This window comes from Helianthus annuus, chromosome 13 (assembly GCF_002127325.2).
Source record: "Helianthus annuus cultivar XRQ/B chromosome 13, HanXRQr2.0-SUNRISE, whole genome shotgun sequence".
Lineage (NCBI taxonomy): Eukaryota > Viridiplantae > Streptophyta > Magnoliopsida > Asterales > Asteraceae > Helianthus > Helianthus annuus.
The window spans coordinates 159,649,490-159,664,595 of NC_035445.2; the positions used below are offsets into that span (position 1 = coordinate 159,649,490).

Sequence of the window (15,106 nt, forward strand, 5' to 3'; positions counted from 1 at the left end):
TGCCTGTATAAACCGATAACTGGATGCCGGACACGTCCCTGGTACGTTTAAGGCTGGTAAAACAAGGAGACAGCATAAGGTCTAAACCGTCGGTAAATCCGGTTATACCGGTTTAAACCATTAAACCGGTTTACAAAATCAACAAATTGATTTTTAAATTTAAATCCGATATTTTGGTACGCTCCAATGACATAAACTAATTGTACATTTTTTATTTTAAAAACTTAAGTAAATTGTCATTTTAGTCTCTGATGTTTGATCAAAATTGTCACTTTAGTCCAAATAGTTTTTTTTCTTGTCATTTTAGTCCAAATAGTTCTGTTTTTTTGCCATTTTAGTCCTCAACTTTTGTCATTTTCATCGATCACCACCACCACCTCCCATCACCGACCCCATCACAACCTTCTATCATCGCCACCACTTGCCTGCACCGTCACCACCCACCCACCCCAGCACCATCACCACCCACGTCATCAACCAACACCACCGCTATCATCGTAAAACCAACAAGCACTGCCATCATCTTCACTGTAAACCGGCACAACACCATCCCCATACCATCGCACCTGAAAAAAAAAAAAAGAAAATGTGGTTTGACCAAAATTCATCTAAGTTAATTAAATTTTTTGAATGGAGTTAGTGGGTTGGATGAAAATGACAAAAAAATAACAAAAGTCAAGCACTAAAATGGCAGAAAACAGAACTATTTGGACTAAATGACAATTTTGGTCAAACCTCAAGGACTAAAATGGCAATTACTCTAAAAACTTGGTTGGAAAATTGAGTGCTTTTGGATTATTTTTGAATTATGGATTAATTTTTAGATTATTTTTTATTATGAAATGGCAAATTGGATTTAAATAATCTCAGCTTTCTCAATTTAGCCGATAATAATTCAAACTCAATTATTGGCCGATGATAATCCGAACTGGTCTACTTTTGACCGATAATAGTCCACTGTTAAAAATAGCTTAACAGAGTTAAGCTTTTTTCGAATTACAAACTGATGTTTTATGGATTTTGATCAGAACGATGATACGGGTCGATTTATGTAAAACTTACCTCGAAACGATTATTCAAACGACTTGATTTTTGTTAATTAGAAGTTTAAAAACCCGAATTGAAGCACCGTTTTATTCGTTTGGGGCAGTATTTCGAGATAAATTTTACATCAATCAACTCGTATCCTCGTTATAATCAAAAGCCCTAAAACATCAGCTTAAAATTCGGAAAAAAAAAACTTAACTCCGTTAAGCTATATTTAACGCTGACTATTATTGGCCAAAAGTGGACCAGTTCGGATTATTATCGTCCGATAACCGAGTTAGGATTATTATCGGCCAAATTGAGAAAGCTGAGATTATTTAAATCCAATTTGCCTTATGAAATCATGTACTTTTAGATTATTTTTTAAGTTGAAGTTGTATTTTATGGATTATTATGGGGTTAACTAATCACTTGGTTTAACCATCGTACAACCCGGTTCAACCGGTTAAACCATATCTAAGCCTAATCCTGTATGATTTAAAAATCGGTTTTTAAAACATTGATGTTTTCGGGTTTTTACAGCATATGCTGGCCCCATTCTATAATCAAAGAATTTTGCTATTTTTCCAATAATCATGTATTCATTGAATGATATGTACTCTTATATAATTTAACTAGGCTAGAGTCGTATTTTATCGGAAATATTCAACTGAGTAACATGTTTTATTTTTAAAAAAGCAAAACCCTGAAATAACCAAATATGTCAAAAGTATTTGAATGCTTATAATATTTTTAATCATTTTATTAAAAAGAAATCTTATATCATACTTTTGATAATATGTTTTCACTACTCATGAACAATACATCACACATTACAAAATGCATATGTATACAAAAAATAGAATGCACAAAAGGTGTTGAAATGTTGGCCTAACATGACTCAAATTCTTTTGACCTGTAAAAATCACCCGTTTTGATATGAACCCGTTACAACCTCAAAAAGAAGGATAAATAAGATTCAAAGGCTTCCAATTAAAAAAAGGCAAATTGGAAAATAATAATCCCATCTTTCTGAAATTGGCCGATAATAATCCCAAGTCAGTTATTAGCCGATAATAATCCGACCTCGTCCAATTTTTTTGTAAAATAGTCTGCCGTTAAAATAGCTTAACGGAGTTAAGTGTTTTTCCGAATTACAAACCGATATTTTAGGGCTTTTGATCAGAACGAAGATACGAGTCGATTGATGTAAAACTTACCTCAAAATACTGCCCCCAACCCACGAAAACACGGTGCTTCAATTTGGGTGTTTAACTTCCAATTAACAAAATTCAAGCCATTTCGAACACAATTTCGAGGTAAGTTTTACATCAATCGACTCGTATCCTCGTTCTGATCAAAAGCCCTAAAACATCGATTTGTAATTTGGAAAAACACTTAACTCCGTTAAGCTTATTTTAACGGCAGACTATTTTACAAAAAAAAAAAAATTGGACGAGGTCGGATTATTATTGGCTAATAACTGACTTGGGATTATTATCGGCTAATTTCAGAAAGATGAGATTATTATTTTCCAATATGCCTTAAAAAAACAAAAATCCTATTACAAATATGTGATTGACCTGAGTAGTTGATAATATTCACCTTAAGCATAAATTAATGTGAAATACAAGAATAAATCGGAAACCAGAACTAATATGTGGAATATGAAAACTATAGGTGATATGAAAAAACTTAAACATATTTATTCATTTTAAAAAATATTAAAATCATAGGTTTTAAAGTTATAGATAACTGCCATTAAAAAAGTTAAAAAAAGTTGTAGTATTCTTTTAATAAAAACTTTAAGTATTTTATTTAATCATCAATCTTGAATTTTAATTAATATTAATATTAATAGCATAATATTATTAATAATCATTAATTAGAATTATATATTAATTAAATATATTATTAATGACTTGAAGAAGAAAATACCATATGACATTAGTTAGAATTTTGAATGAGAAAATATCATGTAGCATTAGTTGGAGGTTTTTTTTTTTTTTAGAATTTGATAATAATTACTCATGGTTACAACTTATAACTCCTAAACACATCAATACAACTGTTTAACTTAGAGTCACATATTACCTGAGATGGAGCTAATGTGTTAACAGGGATAGCACGGTGTACGGTTTAACCTCGTCTTCATAGTGTAAAAATACTCTTCAACTCTGTCTTCGTAGTGTAAAAATACCTCTTCACTCCGTCTTCGTTATACAAAGGATACCCCTGATCGCAAAATTTTTTTAAGGATACCTCTAAATTTTTCGGCTAGTTCCACAATGTATATTACACTACACATCCCATATTTCAACTCTAGCAGCTTCAGGTATTCTTATTATATACATAACATTAATATACAAAACCACTATATTATGTTTCATACACAACCTCTTGCCAATTGAGTGATTGATTATAAGCAATTTTATGGAGATCCGAAGCAATTTGTGTAAAAGCGAACAAGTTTTTCTGTTAAAAAAAAAAAAAAAAAGAATTGAGCAAGGTCAAACGAAACCAACCTCAGGTCTATTAAGTTTATATCGACCAATGAGGTAGTGTGGAGTGGTTGTGGAAAAACTTGGTGTTCCTTGTGATCCAGGTTTGACTCTCACTCTCCCCATTATTTTCTGCGGCATCCAGGTGAAGGGCGAATACAGGTGGCGCCGGTTCGTCTTGGATGGGAGGCGAGGTTTTACCGATTATTCTACTGTCGTGCCTTCGTGCGGGTACAGGTCGGGTTGCGCATTTGGGAGAGCCAAGGGGCTGGCGGCGCTCGAGTAGTCGACCTTGGCAACAACGCCCGGTGTCACGGCGGTTGGCACATCGTTCCTTGCCGTTCAAAAAAAAAGTTTATATCGAGATGTTCCTATGTTGACCAACAAATGACCCGCTCATCAGAATCCGACGTCACATTTTTTTAAATTTTGAATTAATTACATGGTTAGTACATGTGGTTTGACTTTTTTGCGATATTAATACCTATTTTTTTGGAAATTACACCATTAGTACCAACTTTTACAGAATGATTTCACCATTAGTACATCACAAGTATTAACCATGTAATTAATTCTATAACCAGATATACTGATGGTGAAACAATTTGTAAAAGTTGATAGCAATGATGTAATTTTTTTAAAAAATAAGTATGAAAATGGCAAAATAGGTAAATTATGGGTACTAATCATGTAATTAATTCTAAAAAAAATTCACCATCTTATTAAGAACGTATTATACTCCCAGAATAAAAAATATAATAAAAAAAGTCGTGATTTTTCACTAGTAGAGTAATTATGTAATTTTGTGGAGTAATTATTAGTAACTAAACAAAATTGTAGAGTAATTACAATTAATATACAATAATTACTCTCTTACTGTAAAATCATGATTTTTTTCGTTTTTACATTTTATAATTAAACATCATGTTAAGTAGTAAGGAAAAAATTTCAAAAAAAAAAAAATCCCTACTTCACTTGTTACTTCTTATGTGAAAGATATTTTGTATCTTAAAACTTATTTTTCTTTGATTTTACACAATATGTATAATAGCTTTACAAAAATTCGGTATCGTTGTCAACTCTGGCTACATATAATATATAAAATTCGTTTACTCAAAAGTTGTACCACATTTTGTTCACCAGATTGTATTGTTAAACCCTTGATCCTAGGTTCAACCGAGATTCTTTTATGGATTTTTTTTTATAATAGATAGAAATTTTTATGGATTTTTTTTTTCACAATAGATAGAAATTGTTATTTCTTATCGATTGAAGAATCAACTATTATTAATTTTACACTAAATTAATTTTACGTAACGACACCGTTTAATACAAGTTTACGTACCCTATTCGAGCTCAAAAAATATGCCCTTACGTAATGTTTTATTTTTATTTTAAAAAATCAAATTAGTATTGAGCTGAATAAACTAATGCCAAATTGACTAAATTTTAAACCATAATTTTTTTTATAAATAGGCCTATATTAGAATTATTATGTGTTTACTATTTTTTTAAAAAATAACATATATATATCTGATTTTTTTTTTAAATCGTGTGCCTCTAAAAATCACATGCCTTGTACGGAGATACTCCTCACACACCATCATAGCCACCGTTGCAAGCTTATAATGGTGCTAACTCAGTTTTTATATTTATGTTGAAGTTTGCCGTAAAAAAGTTACAATGATCTTTTTAATAGTGATGGTTTGGTCAAGTGGGATGCACAGTGGCTGTTTAGGCGGCTGATTAAAGTTTTTTTCTATCTTTTTTTTAATAATGCATGCTAATCACGAACAAGGATAATCAAAGAGTGTACTCTTTTAACAACATTTATAAGGCCATGTGTAGTCATAAAGCCCTTTTAGGGGCGTTATGCGACATGTGGCGCGCCACGTGTGCGGGTGGGCGTTATGAGGCGTTATGCATTTAAGCCCGTAGTCATAAAGCCCCTACCCATCAATACCTAATTATTAATTTTCGTTTTTATTAAATAATTATAAAAACATTAACTTTTTTTTATTGGTCCAAGCTAATAACCTTCCTCCCTCACTCCTCCCTCACGCCGCGAACATATTCGCGCCTCCCCCAAAATTCTGAAACATGGCGCCTAGGGGGGGTGGTGTTCCGGCGTTTTGAGGGCGCCATAATAGGGGAAAGCGCCCCACTACGGAAGCTCTAATCAATACATTATAAGCTTTATTTACGAATAAGGATAATCAAAGATTGTACTCTTTTAACAGTATTCATAATCAATACATTACAAGTTTCATTTGGTGTGAGATTAAGTCTTCTAGATAATATAATTTAGGCTAAATATTGGTTGGTTGGTTGTTTGAAGAAAAGAAAAACCTCTATGGCAAAATAAATTCATTACACTTTACTAATTTGACGACTTTATATCAATATCAATCTTCGACTGTACGGTTGATTGATCCATACCACCTAAAATATGTCTTGAAAGTCCAAATATCGACCTATATTGATGCTTTTCAAACTCGTATAATATTCAGGTCAACAAATCCAAGGCCAAATTAAACACGATCTGAAATTATATGATTACGTGCAAAGACTAGAGAACAAATGAAACGAACTTTCTTTGTACTAATTTGTTTATGACCAGTGATGCAATGTATCAATATATTAAACAAAGACCATTGATCATTTCATATTACCCTACAAAGTTATGAAAGTCCACATAGCAGTCAAAGTTGATGAACCCTACAAAAATATTCCAATAATATAATGTCTAAAAAATCTCTCTCTTGCGTTCAGACAATACAATGAATTGATATTGAAATCATAACAAACAAATAAAAATACCAAAGTTTGACCATCTCAATTCGTCAACATAGAATTTTGCAATTTAAAACATTTTAATTTAATTGACTTGCATATAGGAAATATTATAACATATAACTATAAGAAAGAGTTAAACTAATGTTCAGATACGTGTGTGTATATATATATATATAGAGTAAGGTTAACATACAAAAATCCTTATCATACATCACGTAGGAGACAATGGTAACCGTTGGATCAGGGGTATAATCACGCATGGGACCACATAATCACGCTGAGACCACATAATCACGCATGGGACCACATAATCACGCATGAGACTATAATCACGCACGTTCTATGATAATAACGCACGTTATATTTTTTGTCATGTATGTTAATGTAGGTTAAGCCTTGAAGTACATTATACTTTCCCTATATATATATATATATATATATATATATATATATGGGTAAATTACTTTTTGAGTTTCTATGTTTTAGTGGTTTTAACTAGTTGAGTCTAAAAGCAAAAAGTTTAACGACCTTAGTTTCTATAAGCATTTTCATTAACCATTTGAGTACTTTTGAGTTCAAATTTTAACCTTTTAAGTTCAATTTTTGGACTTAAATTGTTATAAAATGAACAAAATTGGACTCAAAACGTTATAAAATAAATGGCTAGGGACTCAGAGCGTTAAACTTTTTGATTTTGGACTCAAGTGGTTAAAACCACTAAAACACAGGGACTCAAAAAGCAATTTACTCTCTCTCTCTCTCTCTCTCTCTCTCTCTCTCTGTATATATATATATATATATATATATATATATATATATATATATATATATATATATATATATATATAGGGGATGTTTCAAATGAAAACCACTTTTATTGTGAAAACTCGAAAACTAACTAAAAAAGCCTAAAAAACACATCAAATTTTTTGTTTTTTCTTTCAATTTTTTTTATAAAAATCGCAGGTTTTTTCATATAAAAAAATTTCAAAAAAAAAAAAAAATTTGTAGTACACATGTGTAATAATATACATGTGTAGTACACATACACATGTGTAGTATTACTCATTTGCACTACAAAACCTTTTTTTTTTGAATTTTTTTATATATAAAAAATGACGAAAATTGGTATGCAAACAAAAAAAAATCATGGTATGTTTTTTTGACTTTTTTAATTAGTTTTCGAGTTTTCACAATAACTATTGGTTTTCATTTAAACCTTCCCCTATATATATATATATATATAGGGCAAGGATAAATTGAAAACCCACTTGAGTTGAATAAACCCTGAAAACCCAATAATAACCATTGATTAGAGTGGATGAATGGCTAGGATGATTGTTTGCATATCTGATTATTTTTATCTCTTTCTCTCATTATTAAAATATATAATGTGTACCTAAAGGGTAAAATGGGAAGAATTTTACACTTATTTGACACAAACAAACAAAAACTCTGTATGTGTCAGATTTTTGTTTCTTTTTTATGTAATTCTCTTTTTTTTCATTTTTTATATACATCAGATCCATCTGTTATTTCTTTTTTATATACATTTGTATTTGTATTGCATAAAATGTAACATACATTTTTTAATTGTCAATTTATGCCACATTTGTAATAACACGCTTTATTTCTGTAAACATAAAAATATTACATAGAAACGTAACATATAATTTTTACATGATCAAATGTTACATAGAAAGGTAACATAATTTTTACATGATCAATTTTACGTCGCATACGTAACACTTTTTTTGTAACACAAAAAAATGTAACATTCTGTTTCTGTAATAGATACTTTATTTTTTACAATAATCAGGAAAAAAAATTGACAGCACACTTTATTTTTACAAATAATCTAGAAAAGTGTAACAATGCACTTTATTTTCTGTAACGTACATTATTTCTGTAACACAAAAAAATGTAACAAACATTTTTGCTTTGACTGATTGTTGCATTTCTAACACAAAAAAATGTAACAACACACTTTGTTTCTGTAACAGTCACTTTATTTTTACAATAATCTGGAAAAAATGTAACAACACACTTTGTTTTTACAACAATCTAAAAAAGTGAAACAATGCACTTTATCTCATCTGAACAAAAAAATAAAAAAAAGTGAAACAATGCACTTCAATCATAAAATCATAAAATCAGTAATAACATTCATCTCATCTAAACAAAAAAATAAAAAAAAAGATGTAGATCTACGAAACACAAAAAAATGAAGATCTACAAAACACAAAGAATTGCAAATCTGAAAAGTGCAAATATGGAGGACCTTTTAGATCTGGAACATAAAAAATTACAAAAAAATGTTGGAGATCTACAAAACACAAAAAAAAAAAAAATAAAGATCTACAAAAACACAAACATACTTATGGATCTGGATGATCTTTTAGATTCTGAACCTCATGTTCAACATCAAACATCTTTTGGATCATCTTCAACATCTGAAACAACATCTTCAACATCGGATTTGTTGACCACCGCCGGATCTGTGAACCGGGATCATCATTGAGGTTCGGTAACTCCGTACCGCCGGCAACATTTCGATGTTGTTGGCTGTTAGAATCAGCCATGTTAAATGCAAAATCTCTTCAATGGTGAGTAAGGATTCTCTCTTTAACACATTCTCTAAGATGTGTGAATAAATGAATGAAAAAGCTTCTGAAATCGAAGGTTGTGATAGTAAATGAATGAAAAAGCTGATGAAATGGAAGGTTGTGATAGTGAGAAGTGAGAGATGAAGTGAGAGATGAAGAAAGTCTACAAAAGAAAGTACTATATGCATTAATGAAAAAGCATGACAAAGAAATGAAGCTTTGAAACTAGGAAAAAGAAGTCTGCGTGTGCAGACATCACCAAAGCCATCAACACATGTCAACAATTAAACATGTAAAATTACTATCCTGTCCTTGGTTCTTTCAAATAAAAGATTAAACGTGGATCAATCCTAGCCACATATTAGAGTTTTCAGGGTTTAGTCAACTGGATTGAGTTTTCTCATTATAATTAGCCTATATATATATATATATATATATATATATATATATATATATATATATATATATATAGGATAATGCTCTAGAGAAAACCCCTTATTTTGAGAAAACTTTGAAAACCCATTACAAGGCCTACAATTGGCCACGTGTCCCAGCCATCTCCATCTTTCTTTTTACTTTTCAGGGCACTTTGGTAAATTCAACATTATACTACCTAACTCTAAAAGATAACTTGACTTTTGTCTACTATGATTTGACAACATTTATTACCCATTTATCTTCCCAATGTATCTTTCTAACTCCATATCTATCATTTTCATTTCTAAGAAAGACCTTCATTATGTCCTGCACATCTTCATTTACAATCTACTTCTTCATTTATTCCTTTCTCCATTAATGTCCATTGAGACAAATCCATCATATAACCCGTTAATTTCGCCGGGTAGATCTTATACTCATTACTTTCTATTGAAGCCACCAAATCTGAGGATCGAAGCAATTATCGAAGCTCTTCAAGAAAAGAAAGTAAGGTGTTGCTCTCATCACATCTTTAATTCTGTTTTTAGAGAGAGAAAACTGATGTTTTGGAGAGAGAAACAACAATATTCATCTTGTTCATCTGGACACCAAGAACACACGCACAAATGTGTGTGAGAGAAACACGTTTAAAGATCTTACTTTTGTTATTTATGTAATTTGTTTAAATTTATACTTTTTATGATATTTGATAGATTTAAAACCAGAGCTTCTTTTGTTTATTTAAAAATTTTAAATCAAGACCAAGAAGAAATTTTTGTGTGCCCAATTTCTTTCTTCAAAAATCAGGTCTTCTTAGTTGTTTTAGATCTATATGTGTTTCAAACATATGGGTTTGAAGCAGATTTGATGTTAGATTCATTACTTTTGAGTTTTTTTTCTGAGTTCTTTGATTTTCGGTGATGTTATTTTCAATAAAATGTTTGTCTTTTTTTTTCATCCTTACCAGGTGGTGATTCTACTAGATGACATATCCTGTTACTACAACCCGTAGCTACCTTTGTTATATATGTTAATGACCAGCTTGTTGGAACATGTTAATGGAGTTTATGCAAGAGATGAGTCAGCAAAGGTAGCAGATAAACAGCAAAGACAGACCGTCAATGGGAGCTCCACCCCTTCTTAGTGATCTGTGTTTTCGTTTACTAGTAATATGTAATGTGAGACTCTTATTATTTTGTCTAGGACGTGTTGTTAAAAATGTTATGGCCTTCCGAACTTCTGCCCTGAAGTCAACCTCAACATATTTGTGTTGCTTTTGGGCTATATGCATCCAATTTTTATGCATCCAATTTTATGTAACTTGCTTGTAGGCAATGTAGCTTTTTACAAGTTTACCAGTACATTAATCTCTAACACACGTTATAATAGAGCCTTGATACACGTTATATCAGTTATACCGTTATGGGTATAGTAAACGGCCCACCATTTTTCTTAGTGCTATGTATTTTTCGTTTACTAGTAATATGTAATGTGAGACTCTTATTGTTTTGTCTAGTACATGATGTTAAAATGGTATGGACTTAACACATTCTGGAAGTCTTAACACACGTTATAAAAGAGGCTTAACACACGTTATATCAGGTATACTATGTTGTTATTAAGTCACTATTGGAATTTATGCATCCATCCTGGAAGTCTTAACACATATTAATTACTATTGGAGTTTACTATTGGACTTAACACATTCTGGAAGTCTTAACACACTATTGGAGTTTATGCATCCATTCTGGAAGTCTTAAAACATGTTATAATAGAGGCTTAACACACGTTATATCAGGTTTACTCTGTTGTTATTAAGTTACTATTGGAGTTTATGCATCTATTATGGAAGTCTTAACACATGTTATAATAGATGCTTAACACATGTTATATATTTCAGTCGCTTAATACATGTTACAGTATGTATATACACATCATGGTGTTTTGGAAACCACTAGCTTATACATGACACCATGTTAGGTTAAACCAAGATTATAACAGAGGCTTAACACATTTTATCCCAGGTATACATGACACCATGTTAGGTTAAACCAAGATTATAACAGAGGCTTAACACATTGTAAACCACTAGCTTATACATGACTACATGTCAGGTTACAAAAAGATTATAACAGTGGCTTAACACATTGGAAGTCTTAACACACGTTATAAATGAGCCTTAACACACATTATATCAGGTATACTATGTTATTAAGTTACTATTGGAGTTTATGCATCCATTCTGGAAGTCTTAACACACGTTATAATAGAGGCTTAACACACGTTATACAATATTAACTTGTATGTTCCATATTAACTTGCAAACCACTTTCATATACATGAATACAAGTCGGGTTATAATGGATGCTTACATGTTATCATATGTATACAAGTGGGGTTACAACAAGATTACGATATTAACTAAGCTCACCATTAAACTCACCCCCCCCCCCGTCGACTGTTATACACATCATGGTGTTTTGTAAACCACTAGCTTATACATAAATACATGTCAGGTTACAAAAAGATTATAACAGAGGCTTAACACATGTTATAAATGAACGAAAACTTGTTACAGCATGAAAACTTCTTTATGAATCTGTTACAGCATGAACCACTAACACATGTTATAAACGAACGGAAACTTCTTTCCCAAAAGATTTGACTTGTTCAATATCCCCGCATCCATCCAGCTTGTCAATTGAATATCTTTATGGATATGTTTCTGTAAATCAACACACGTTATATATTATTCTAACAGGTGCTTAACACATGTTATGGGTCTGTTTCTGTAAATCAAACAACCCAACAAAAAAAAAACACTTACTGTTCAGATCAAAAGGCTAAACCAGCAACCAAACCAACAAAAAAAAAACAATTATTGTTAAGATCAAAATCCCCAAACAAGCAACCAAACCAACAAAAAATCCCGTTTAAAAATCTCATCCTAAAGTTTTCGATTTATTTAAAATACATGAACATTAACCATTACTAGATCTTGATTGAAGACAAAGGAGAGGAGAGAGAGAGAGAGAACATTAACCATTACTAGATCTTGACTCCGACGACGTTTCGAACTCCGGCGTCTCCAACCACCAAAAAAACTCGTTCAAAATCTCATCCTAAAGTTTTTGATTTATTTAAAATACAAAATCATATTAACAACCATTACTAAAACACTTTCAGCACACAAAAACATATTAATAACCATTTCAACAAAAAATCAAGTGTGAAATGATATTTCAAGAACACTTACCGGATCTATACCCGTCCGATGAACACGAAGAAGATCTTCAAACCTTCTTCTCACACACACACTCGTGCGTGTGTCATCGTTCTCTCTCTAAAACAACATACTTCAAACTTCTTCTCTCTCACACACTTGTATGTGTGTTCTTGGTGTTATAGATGAACATGATGAAGATTGTTGTTTCTCTCTCTAAAACAAAAAAAATCATCTCTCTAAAAACCTTCATCCTGCCGTCGTTCTCTCTCTAAAATAACAATCTTCAAACATTTTTTCTTTCATACGATGTAGATCTGAACTTGAAGATAGAAACTTGTGTTTGGTGTTCATCATGTTCTTGATTGAAGAGAGAGGAGAGAGGAGAGAGGTGAGAGGAGAGAGAGATAACATGTGTGTAAGAGAAAAGTCAGAATTTTGAATACCTTAAATGCCCTTCTCCTTTACTAATATGTATTATAAGATTTCTTTTGAATATAATTATTACCAAAATTATGAGAGCCTTTGATCAAGTTAGATGAAAGGTAATCAATGGATGACAATGGGTTTCCATAGTTTTCTTAAAAAGATAGGGTTTCTTATATAACCAAGCCCTATATATATATATATATATATATATATATATATATATATATATATATAGGGTAGGGCTAGATAGAAAACCCTATATATATAAAAAACCCGAGAAAACCCAAGCTCCCGACATTTTTTTTTTGAAAAAAATAACACATGTAATATACATGTTTTTAAGACTTTTGGGCCAAAAAAATCAAAAAAGCGCCGAAGGGATATTAAAAAAAAAAAAACAAGTTTCAGCAATTTTCAGCGAAATTATGTTTTTTTTGCTTAACACGTGTTAGGAGCTGAAATTTGTTTATTTTTTTTAAAAAAATCCCTTCGGCGCTTTTTTGTTTTTTTTGGCCCAAAACACTCTAAAACATGTATATTACATGTGTAATTTTTTTCAAAAAAAAAAAAATGTCGGGAGGTTGGGTAAAAATGGCTTCCCATTTGGGTTTCCAGAGTTTTCTAAGAATTTTAGGGTTTTTTATCTAGCATTATCCTATATATATATATATATATATATATATATATATAAGATTCATGCGAGAACCACCCTTATTGCGAGATCCGCGAGAACCAATGTGAACACAAAATAAAATCTAAAAAAAATCAAAAAAGCATTCAATTTTTTCTTTTTAATATTTTTTTAAAAAAAATCGCTATATTTCGTTACCATAAAAAAAAACTTTTTTTTTTCGAGTAACAGTTATCCATGCACATGTGCATATGTATCATTACTTCGACAAATTCGGTAATACGTTATCAGGAATAGACAATTGCACTTTAATTTACAATACCATTAGTAATACACTACTTTTTACATTATCAATATTCAAAATGCACATGTGCATCATTAGGTATAACCATGATATAACGTGTTTTGGTACAAAAAGTTTGTGATTTTGAATGGAGAAGTAGGCCAATATACATGTTTTTTGGTTAGTTATATCTAGTGGTTGATGGTTTGGTTATAGTTGTCAATTTATGATGTAATATGTTGATTGGATGGTATAAATGGTGTTTACGTACATGTAATAAAGCGAAATTATTGTTAATGGTATTGTATTGTGGATGGTAGCAGGTAATGGTATTGTATTATGGATGGTAGGAGGTAATGGTAGTGTATTATGGATGGTATGATAGATGAAAGGGAAAGTGTATTTAAAGTAGTGTACCAAAACACCTTATTTAATGTTCATACATATAAATGCACATGTGCATTTCTAATATTGGTAATGTAAAAAGTAGTGTATTACATATGGTAGTGTAAATGAAAGTGCAATTGTCCAATATGTGTAATAAATTACGGAATTTGTCAAAGAAATGACAAAAATGCACATGTGCATGCTTGTGTATTATGGATGGAATGATAGATGAAAGAGAAAGTAGTGTACCAAAACACTTTATTTCATGTTGATACATATAGATGCACATGTGCATTTCTAATATTGTTAACGTAAAAAGTAGTGTATTACACTTGGTAGTGTAAATGAAAGTGCAATTGACTATTATTTGTAATGAATTACGGAATTTGACAAAGAAATGATACATATGCACATATGCATGGATAACTGTTACCCGTTTTTTTTTTTTTTTTGAAAAAAAATGTTTTATTTTTTTATTAACAAAATATAGCGATTTTTCCAAAAAAATAGTAAAAAAAATAAAAAAAAATTTTTTTGGGTGTTTTTCAAATTTTTTTAGGAATTACTGTTTGTGTTCACACTGGTTCTCGCGGTTCTCTCAATAAAGGGTGGTTCCTAACGGATCTTTGTCTTACATATATATATATATATATATATATATATATATATATATTTTACTAGTTTTTTCCTTAAAGATTAGTAATATATATAGTGTTAGAAAAAAAGTTTGATTGGTTTTTAACTTTTTTCTAGTGTATTCGCAACTCATGCAGGTTTTCAAACAATCAATTTTAGGAATGGAAATGG

General features: G+C 30.8%; 1 long non-coding RNA gene across 1 annotated transcript; it reads left to right on the forward strand.

The window, feature by feature from the left end:
* Positions 1 to 9,766: 9,766 nt before the first annotated feature.
* LOC110903472 lies at positions 9,767 to 10,565 on the forward strand. Its single transcript, XR_002571980.2, has 2 exons — positions 9,767 to 9,853; positions 10,314 to 10,565. It is a non-coding gene; the product is annotated as an uncharacterized LOC110903472 (long non-coding RNA).
* Positions 10,566 to 15,106: the final 4,541 nt, after the last annotated feature.